Raw genomic sequence first — 11,195 nt, 5'->3', positions numbered from 1 at the left:
GTTAATGTCTTCCTATCTGTTGTTCATAAATTAAACCTTATGATAGGTAAGTATGTATAGGAAAAATATAGCAATACTACTATAGGTTGAATACTACTCATGGCTTCAGGTTTCCACTGGGAGTCTGGAGATAATGAGGGATTCCTATACATACACAAACCAAACAGGAAATGACTATCATTTACGTTAAAAGGAAGCATCACCCAGAACTCTAAAGTTCTTTTGATCTGTAAGTAGTAACATCTTCAAGCATTACCTTGTTATGAATGCCCACCCTTTTGTTAGACCATCCTTTCAAACAAAGGAGAACAAGCATCAAGAATTCAAAGAGGAAAAAATTCCTGTAGCTCTGTGCTCGAGATTCTAGAGGCGTGGTCACGGGAAAGACAGGAAGTGGAAGACCTCAACCCGATGTGTGCAGCAGGAAATTCGGTGTCTTAGAAGTGTGTAGGAAGGACTTGAGAATGAAGAGGGCTGACTGGCAGCCATCCATCCTGCTGTGTGCGTTCCAGTCCATGTTTAATGCATGGATCCTGGCCTTTCTGAACACTTGCTTGCCCACTGCCTAACACCTTAATTCACATAACCTGATGGGCACCTAAAAGCAGTCTATGACCTCTCTTGAATGGTCCATTTCCATAGTTCCTCCCAAACCAGAGTAGGTCTTTGAGATCCTCCCAGTGATTGTTTGAGGACATATAGCTTAAAAGGAAGCATCACCCAGAACTCTTAAGTTCTTTTGATCTGTAAGTAGTAACATCTTCAAGCATTACCTTGTTATGAATGGCCCCCTACTTTTGTTAGACCATTTCTCTCCTGAAATGGTGAGATTCCATGGTAAAGCACACCACCTATTACACCTCCATGGCTATTTTAATAAATGTAGGCATCTACATTGAATCTATCCATGCCTTGAACTTCAGCCTTGATTTTCTGAACCAAAAGCATTTGCTTAGTTGGTCTCAAGAGATGAGATGAAAGATTAAAACTTCACACAGCCCATACAATGTGGGGCATACATATATAAGCAGGTACCGATAAAGAGAACATCATGCCGAACACTCCTATACAGCTCCTTAAATAACCCTGGAGGACCTCCATCACCTTTTGTTCCCTCAAAGAATAAAACGTTTACTGGGTACCAGTCTAGAAAGTCCATTACGGTTTCAATGAGAAATGTCTCTCACAGCCTCAGATATGTAAATACTCGGTTCCCAGTTGGTACCTGTTTGAGAATGTGAGGGAACCTTGCTGGAGGAGGCATGTCACTAGGGGCAGGTTTTGAGAGTTTACTGCTTCACTCTAATTCCAGTTTGGTCTCCTTGCTTCATGTTCATAGGTAAAGATGCTTCCTTCTCTGGCCACTATGCCTGCCACTTGCTGCCACCTCTCCCTGACATGGTGGCTCTTAGCCCTCTAGAACCATAAACCTAAAATAAACTTTGTGACAACTCCACTGAGCCTTCATCATTTTACAATGGATGTTGACTACAGTTCAGTGATCTTTTTTTTTTTTTGGTTCTTTTTTTTCGGAGCTGGGGACCGAACCCAGGGCCTTGCGCTTCCTAGGTAAGCGCTCTACCACTGAGCTAAATCCCCAGCCCCAGTTCAGTGATCTTAACCATCACTTTCAGTGACCACGTGAAATGAATCCGTGATTGTTTCATTAAAGATCTCCTTGGGGGATTTAGGTATAAAAAACAATACTCTAGACTCAACTTGCTGAAGGCTCTTGGGCCTTTTGGTAAGCCTGATGTCCCTTAAACTTCGACTTTCCAGGACTACAGAGGCTTTCAACAGAGCAACCACAGCCTTTTTACCTTGTGGATAACTCCAGAAAGTTGTCTTGCATGCTCTGTGGATGGCCTAGGAAATTGTCTCCTACAATCCACACAACTCTATGGAGCTGTCTCACACATTACACTCCTTGTAGTTCTTTACGCACACTTGGTGAGCACTGCAAGGTTGTCACACAGGCTGTATGAATCCTTTGTGACATTTTGTTACAGGTTCACAACTCTGTGAACTTGTATTACTTAAAAGATAACATTGATCGTCTTCCTTGACCCTTCAATCTTTGAATAGTGATATTAATTTTAATGTGCTCCATAAAATCTCAGACCACTCCTGAGTTTACAGTCTTAGCCTTTCCTACTTATTTTCTTAGGGGCTATAGGAAAAGACCTGAGCTTCGTAAGGGGCTCATCAGGTATCAGGTAGAGGTGGTCATTTTCCCTGTGGAAGATGTTCTCAGAGGTTCTAGCCCAGCAAGGATGGAAGGGCAGATCCTTGCTCACAAACATACATTAGTCACAGTCCATGAGAATATCAGGAAAAAATGGGAGAAATAAAGCCAGAGAGCCCTACCTTTTCCCCCTATGCCTTTTGATGTAGCATGCATGATTTGAAGCCTTGTTTAGATTATCTGGAGATTGCAAGAAGCAGAAGTATATTATTTTCTTTCCAGTTTTTTCTTGTGAAATTTTTTATTTAGAAAATCCAGAAAAGCTGAGAAAATAGGGTAGTCTGACGAAAGCCTGAACTAATTCTTTTAGACATTACAAATTTAACATTTTGCTACATTCCCTTCATGTATTCACCACCTGTATGTCTATATGTATTATGCTTATATGCCTAGATGTATTATCATATACTTAGGAATTGCAGAGTAAAAAGTCAGGGTTTTCTTTTTACCCATAATGTAAGTTCTTCAGCAAATAAAACCAAAAGGGTTATTTATATTACAAAGCACAATGAGCATGTTTAGGAAACTAAATACAAATTATATAAATATCATCTAATATTCTATTTATAGGAAAATAATTTCCCAGTGGTCCAAGAATTATTCTTTAAGCTCATGACATGATTTTATGTTTACAAACTACCAGTGAATTATTGACAGTTGGGTCATTCCTGAAGTTTTTAGACTTAATGGCATTCAATATTAAAATGATCCTTGGTACCCCCAATCTCAGTTACTCTGAAATATATTTTATTTTTATAATAACTTTACCTTGGTAGGATGCCTCTAAAAATTCATGGTGGTTATCTGCTTCTGTGTACAAACACAACAATTAGTAAATATGAATTTGAAATTTTCTCAGGCTCCAATTACCATGACAACCGTGGGGCAGGTAACACTGCGTCCTGACTGTCCCATCACTCATTTATTAAAGAGGGTCCTAACCTACTCTTGACTGTCCCATCACTCATTTATTAAGGAGGGTCCTAACCTACTGGGACCTTCAGTGGCAGGTTCTCCTTGCCTAGTCTCTATACAAAACAGCCCAATAGATGTGAATATTGATCAGATGCAAACATGGGTTTTAATGTGATATTCATTCTAGAATCCCAGTACTTGGAATATTTTTAGAAGTACACAGAAATAATCTCAGTCAACAAAGAAAATCCCTGACCTCTGCTTCTGACCAGAGACCACGACTTCACCCATCTCTCATGTCCAGGATCCAACCGTGTGTGAAAACTGGAAGAACTCCTCCTCCCACAAGGTCTATGCCCTATCTAAAAGCTGTCAGACATATACATGCCATGTGTTGAAAGAAACATAGCTTGAATGTGCCTCCCAAATGCTCATTTGTTGAAAACTTAGTTGCCTTACTTAGTTCACATGCTGATGGTATTTGAATTTGGCCCTGGGAAGAGATCTGTTTCAGATGATGAACGTAGGTCCTGTCATGGCTTCTGTGCTTAATGAGAGGGAGCAAGACTGGAGACTGTCTGTTCTCATTTCCTTGTTATATGATACCTTCTACCATGTCATGATGCAGCAAGAAGGCCCTTGCCAGCTTCCAACCATACTGTTGGACTTCCAGGCTCCATAATGATATGAAATAATCTTTTTATCTTTATAAAGTACCATGTCTCTGGTATTTTGTTACAACAGCAGAAAACAGATAAGGTCACACCGTACCTAGAAGTGGTGGGCCAAGTGTACTTGTCTTGGGAAACGCTCAAGGGTGACATTCTGAAGAGGTGCTAGATTTGGGCTGCAGTAAGGGAGAGAGGCATTTGAGAACCTAGAAAACAGTACCATCTGGAGTAACCGTTGAACTTAGCAATGTATCTATAGAAGAATGGACCAGGAAAGTGTCAGAGTGTCAGGGAATGGGATGGAAGACAGAGATGACAAGAGGTCTATATGACTAGTGTGGGCCATTCAGACATCTGGGAGCAGGGCTAAATTTTAGAATTTACTTTAGACTCAGGAAGCCACTGGAGCAAGACCACTGTACATCCACAATGATCAGGTGGATAAGCTTCCACGGCCTACTTATCTGTGTACCAACTTCCCTCCGCTCCTTATTTTTCTACACATTCAGTCTCAAATTCTAATGTATGCACAGTTTTGTACGTCAGTGTGGGCAAGTGATCTTACATCCTTTGGAAGAATCAAACATATCTGTATTATCTTTATATATCCACATCTCTCCTCCTCTATCAACTTAACTTGGTAACAAATTTAAATTTGCCTTGCTTGTTTTACACTTATATTGCTGTTTCATGAAGCATTATATTAGCTCAAAACAAGAAAGACATTCAGGCCTGAAGACTTTAGCTCTATAAGGAAATGCTGAATCCTTGTAGAAAGGGTGATATCGGAATAATTCTAACCACACAAAACATAGGCAGTCCCAGGAGCAATACGACGATTCAGCTTGACGTCACTGTTTTCCGACACTGTGTTGATCCATAAACATTTCCAGGTTAAACTTTAGACTTGGTTATTTTCCCTACAGTTTCCACAAACAGACTCGTTAGCTCACCTGCTCAAGATGAACTCTGGCAGCCTATGGAAAGTGGGTCAAGCAGTTGCTTCTACCAGGAAGAAACATGAACCCCAAAGATAACACTCATGAGCTCCTGCCGGTGAGGGCTAGGATAGAGCGGGTGGGGGAGGGGCACCAACACTGTGTGACCACAGGCTGCTTGCTGAATGACTTTACAGGTTAAATATTAGGAAAAGTCCAAATAAAACTCCAAGCGTCCCTTCCCAATGCAGCTGCAAAGAGTCTTCCACAGTCTTGTACCCTGGCCTTCCTGCATGCCCGGCAAGCACTTCATTCTCGAGCTGTATACTCTTACCTGTTTTTAAATTATCATTATTGACACAGGTCTTTTAAAACTGCCTAAGTTGGCCTTAAACTTGTTCCAGTTTAGGCAAGCCTTCCTGCTTTCTTCGGATATTAGGAATCTCAGTGTTTAAGAGTGGTGATTATGTACAAATCTTCACCAAAGCCAGATAATAGTTAGACCTCCATATCCACAGATTCAACCAACCACAAAGGCAAAAAAAAGTGTTTGTATTGAATATTTACAGATATTTCCTTGTGCAATTATTTTCTGAACACTTTGTACAATTATTTAAACACAGTGGCCATCTTGTAAATCATTACACATGGTTTAGAGCACACGGGAGGAGTGCGTACATTCTGTGCACACACTATACCATTTGGTTGAAGAGATCTGGGCATCTTGGGATCCATCTTTGTTTGCTTTCTGTTGCTGTGATAAATAAACTCTGTGACCAAGGCCACGTGGGGAGGAGTTGATTTTGTTTTACAGTTGTCATCCAGCAGGAAGAAAATTCAGACACTTGGAAGAATGCCGCTTACTGAGTTGTTCCTCGTAGCTTGCTCAGTCTGCTTTTTTTTAAACAACCCAGGACCACCTGTCCAGGGGTGGTTCCACATGCAATGGGCTGGACCCTTGCACGTCAAACATTAAAACCAAACTAAACCAAATCAAACCAAACGAAACCAAACCCATAGACTTGCCCATAGCCTGATCTCAATTGCTTTCCTCTTACCAAGTGACTAGCCTGTGTCAAGTTTACAAAACAAACAAAACAACAATAACAAACAAACAAACAAACAAAAACCCTAACCAACAGGAAGCATGGGAAGTACGGCGTTTCTCAAAGTACTGTAGGGTGACTGCAGTAATAGAAGGAATGTAAGTCATTGTTACATTCTAATGTCTTCAATCCAAATTTTGAGCATGGAAGCTTTCACTCTTTGATTTTAGGTTTACTTTTCACAGAAAATGTAAAAATAATTCCTTAAAAACAAATAGGGTCCACCTATGTAGCCCTGGCCAGCCTGAAATTCACTATGCAGAAACACTATGCTGGCCTCAAACTCACAGAGATCGGCTGCTTCTGCCTCTTGAGTGCTGGAATCGAAGATGTGTACCACCATGCAACCATTGCCTACACTAAGCTCACACTCTAAGACCCCACTCTTGAGGGACAGTAACCATGAACATTGTCCTTTTTCAAGGTGGTTCAATACAGAGGACTTATGCTTCTAGTAAAACTCAGGGCTGACAATGAGTTGTGAAAAGGGCGGTTTCTATGTGAAGGCCAGATTGTCCGGCCGTCTCATTCAGTTCTTTGTGCCATTGGCTCACTTGTTTAGAAGATGGACAGTGAGCCTTCACCAGGTGCCAGGCCCTGTGAACTGGTGGCCCAAAAATGGTTACCAGATGTGGTTGAAGCAAGCCCTTGACCTGTAAAAAAGTCCATTTTAGCCAGATAAATGTGGTAAGCTACTTCATGATGACCATGAACCCATGTAGAGACCACCGCATCTCCTGGCACCTTCCTGACTAGGAGAGGCTGTGCCATGATCAACTATGCTACCTACACAGAGCAGCTTATAGATGACCAAGAAACTCTAGGTCCCCATCAACGATGCAGAAGCTCAAGCTCCATCCAGGTTCCCAGGACCTGCTTTGTATTGAGGTCCTGGGAAATTCACCGGCCCACTGCGGTTGAGATGCGCTTGTGGGAAGAGTGCATAGGAACACATAGTTTAGGCAGTGGAGGAAGACCATTCCACAGTGAGAGCCTGCCAGCTCTGAGTGTGGCCCTGAATGGGACGATACTTAGTGTTTTGGGACAATGAAGGAAGGTCAATATTTTGGGAACGTTGAGGAGGATAGTGGGTGAGTAGTCTGCATCAAGTAGGTCCTCAGAGGTCCTTGGTTTGGGGCTAGGTCCCTGCTCTGGAGCCCCACTCTCCCAACTCCACCCCAGCCACTTCCCCCTCTGTCAAGGGGTAATGATCTCTTCCGTGTGCCCTTGGGCTGCCGAGACCTGCTAGCGCCAGAAACCTGTCCACAACTCTGAGGTTGCATTACCTCTGTTTTGAAGAGAAACAGATGAGCTGCAGGCTGCCTGTGTACACAGCCTACTGCTGCCAGAGTAACCAGCGAGGCAAAAGTCTCCAAACTCCTCAAACAAGGGATGGAATAGGCTGCCTCTGCTCTGCTCCGACTTTGAATGCTGGGAAGATGGGCTGCAGAGGTGGGTAGGTGGGGTTACAAAAGCTGGCTTTACAGGATCCCAGGTTTCCCTGGAGCAGCAGACTCTGCCTCATCCTCACTCCCTAATCTTGGTTGAGCACCCAGGCTTATTTTGCACCTTGGTTTTGGGCTAGGTCCGTGCTCCAGAGGGACCGCAGGCTGCTGAAACTCATACCTGTCAATCCCTGAAACCTGTTTACAACTCTGTGGTCCCTGCTATTAGGCAGTCTGTTGCCAAATATATGGGTCACTCAGGGATAGGGTGAACTCTGTAGGTCATTCAGGTTAAGTGGAATCTATAGGTCACTCAGGGTCAGGTGGGATATATGGGTCACTAGGGGTCAGGTGGGATATATGGGTCACTAGGGGTCAGGTGTGATATATGGGTCACTCAGGGTCAGGTGGGGGGAAATCTTGCAAGCTTTGTGTTTTCTTTCTCTTCACTCTGAAAGATAAGGGAGAAAGAAAGAAAGAAAGAAAGAAAGAAAGAAAGAAAGAAAGAAAGAAAGAAAGAAAGAAAGAGAACCTGAGGGGAAAAAATAAATAAAGACAATCACAGAAGAAGTGCACCTGACTATTCAAGCACCCCTCCCGAATCCCGGCTTTGAGCTCCGTGCAGACCTGTGTGCACGCCCACTCCTTATTCCTGTGGATGGAACTGAAGTATCTGCTCGCAAAGCTCCGCCCTGGATACAGCTCTGTAATTGTAAACCTGGCTTGGCTGTGGAGCAGGCGACCCAGAGAGCTCCTGTCTGCTCTCCATTTTCACATCTCTATTATGTAGCTCCCAGCCCGGAATCAGCCAGTAAGCATGACTTAGAACCCGAAACCACGCCGTGTGCTGTGTATCTGTTACTGACATTTATGTAACACAGGCCCTCAAAGCTGTTCGCTACAGTAATGGAGAGCTTTGGAATTCTTGCTTTAAAATCCCAACAATTTGAGATGCTGTTCAAAATGTTCCAGATTTCAACTCATGTTGGTTTCAAATGGTCAGCCTGGTACTGTCTATCAGAAAATACCTTTGGTTCTAAGCATTGACTAGTGCCAGACTACGTCCCCTATAAATTGAGGTGTACAACAGCCATGTCCTGTCCAGAAGTCAGCATACATACCCATGGCTCCTCCCCACCCACCAACTTACATTCTTTCTTCTCCCTTTTCTATGATGTTCCCCGAGTCTTAGAAGAGGGGGTGGGGATTAATACAGATGGCTCATCCAGAGCTGAGCACTCACGGCTACTTATATGTGGCACTTAGACCAGCTATCAGTCTCTACATCAACCATTACCCCCTGCAAAAAAAGACTTCTCTAACTAAAGTTGAGGGCAACATGAATCCACAGGCATGACCATACTATTTAGAAGGCAGTTTGGCAACGCAACCTTTAGTGAGACAATTATCACCTTTCCCAGGGCCTGTGATCTCCCCAGTAATGAATGGGCTTTGGACCAGGTTTCTAGCACCAGTCATGAAGTCCCTGCAGTGGAACAGGCCTCTCACATGCTTGCATTACCCAGGAGTCCATTACTGTACTAATGGGTACATCTCGCCATGTAGGTCAGCATTGTAGCAGTCAGAGCTGTAATTGATTCATGTTTGCAGCCATAGGGTAGACCCCTGTGCTTACCTGCCAGTAGTTTACCCACTCCCTCTGGATGTGCATCTGCACACTACCAAACAGTGCAACCACATGTCTCTTCAACCACCGAATCTAGAATCGGGAAACATACTCCCTGGAGGACCTGTTGGGCCATACATATTTTTAGTTTTAGCCAAGTCCTGCCAGCTGCCTACCAAAGGCTTATTTCAGGGGAAGCAGCATTATCAATCTCTACAAGTCCACACTTCCCTTAGAAGCAGACACTTTGGTTCTTGTCAAACTCATCCGATTTTCAAAGGTTAGAAATGCAGGTCTCAAATGTTTCTGTGGAATGCACTTATTCCAGAAATTATTCCATGTATTAATCAAGTGGGAAAAATTGAGATATGGAAAAAAAATCCAAAGACCATTTCAGAGTGGCACATGCCGCCAAACTCAGCACTCCAGAGTCTAAAGCAGAAGAATCAGTGGTTTGAGTCAGCCTGGGCTACAAAGTGAGATCTTAGATCACAAAGAATAGGGAAGAGGGGCTTGGTGTTTATTCTTGTTCTGAGGTAAGAGTGTGTGTGTGTGTGTGTGTGTGAGAGAGAGAGAGAGAGAGAGAGAGAGAGAGACAGAGAGAGAGAGAGACAGAGACAGAGACAGAGAGAGACAGAAAGACAAAGAGACAGAGAAACAGAGAGAGACAGAGAGACAAAGGAAGAGAGAATAAGAGAAAGACCAAGAGAGACAAAGACACACACCCAAAGAGAGAGAGAGAGAGAGACAAAGGAAGAGAAAGAGAGAGACAGAGAGAGACAGAGACAGAGACAGAGTCTGAGAGACAAAGAGACAGAGAAACAGAGAGACAGAGAGACAAAGGAAGAGAGAGTAAGAGAGAGACAAAGAGAGACAAAGACACACACACACACAGAGAGACAGAGACAGAGACTGAGAGACAAAGAGACAGAGAAAGAGAGAGACAGAGAGATAAAGGAAGAGAGAGTAAGAGAGAAACAAAGAGAGACAAACACACACACACACACACAGAGACAGAGAGAGACAGAGACACAGAGAGAGACAGAGAAAGAGAGGGGAGGGGAGGGGAAAGCACTGTGGAACCGTGACTTCCAGCTTCAGAAGGTCTTCTGTCCCTGCCTGGGTTACTTGAATTACATATGTGAGCCACTCCAGACCCGTGCTATCTTTTTTTTTTTTTTTAAAGTGAAGTTTCTAGGCTGTATAGAAAAGTGATTAATGGATGCTCTACGCGGCATAAAAGATAGTGTGTTCAACCAGTGACGCTCCAACTGTGACTGCCGTTCCTTTGCCATCTAGCTGTACTCCCAGAACTCTTTAAGCATCTACTGTTAATATAAAAACACTTTCTTCAGCGCTCAGGAATGACAGGCTCAAAGAAGAGGCCAGCTTCACCCAGCTAGGTCACTTGAGCAGCAGCGAATTGAAGACTTGATTGTTCCCAGCAAACTCTACCCTAAAGATGGGGCGTTTGAAGAGCATGCTTCCGGGGGATCCTGGGGATGGTGCTGGGGGAGGGGACAGCTTCAGAAGGGACAGGGTTCCAGGCAGGAGTGGAGGCTGACCCAGTAATGCCTCCGCAGAACTTCTTAGTAAATAGGAGGGGTACTCCCTTGCCCAGGAGGTTTGTGCAGCGACAAAAGCGACCTAAATACCCGCCCACTGCCGGGGTTGACAAGTCAACGGGTATCAGAGTCAATGAGGTCCAGAGAAGGAATACCTGTCGCTAGTTTCTAATGTCTCTGTTCCACACTGGGCTTCGCTGACTCTCTATAACCCAAAAGGCAGTCTTTTTCCTCTGTTGTAGGCAGAAGAATGTGTCTGGAACCAACTTAAAATTCTTAATGCTAGACACTTTTTTCAATTGGGCGCAGTGCGGTGCATTCGTTCTCAGTGGGCAGCTCTGCCAAGGGGGACTTCCTAAGCTCCTCCCGAGTTGCTCTCTCCAGGGAGACCCGTGTCCCCTACAGTTCTGCCCCATATCCCTTTGGCAGACGAGCCCACGGGTGGCCGGCCGGCCGATCTCCTGGGGGCTCCTCTTCTAAGAACCACACGGTCTGGCCTTCTGATCGGTCCGTCCCGCCGGGTCCGGGGCCTCGGACAAGCTAAGGCACGACTGGAATGCGCGGGAGGACCCGGGGCGGAGACGCCGGTAACCGGAGGGACATGGGGCGGGCCAGCCTGAGTCCCGGCCCAGGCCGGGCGGGTCGAGGGCGGCGCGGGGACCAGCACCAGTCCCACTGTCCGG

This window comes from Rattus rattus, chromosome 14, assembly GCF_011064425.1.
Source record: "Rattus rattus isolate New Zealand chromosome 14, Rrattus_CSIRO_v1, whole genome shotgun sequence".
Taxonomy (NCBI): domain Eukaryota; kingdom Metazoa; phylum Chordata; class Mammalia; order Rodentia; family Muridae; genus Rattus; species Rattus rattus.
Note: the sequence above shows the minus strand (reverse complement) of the source record.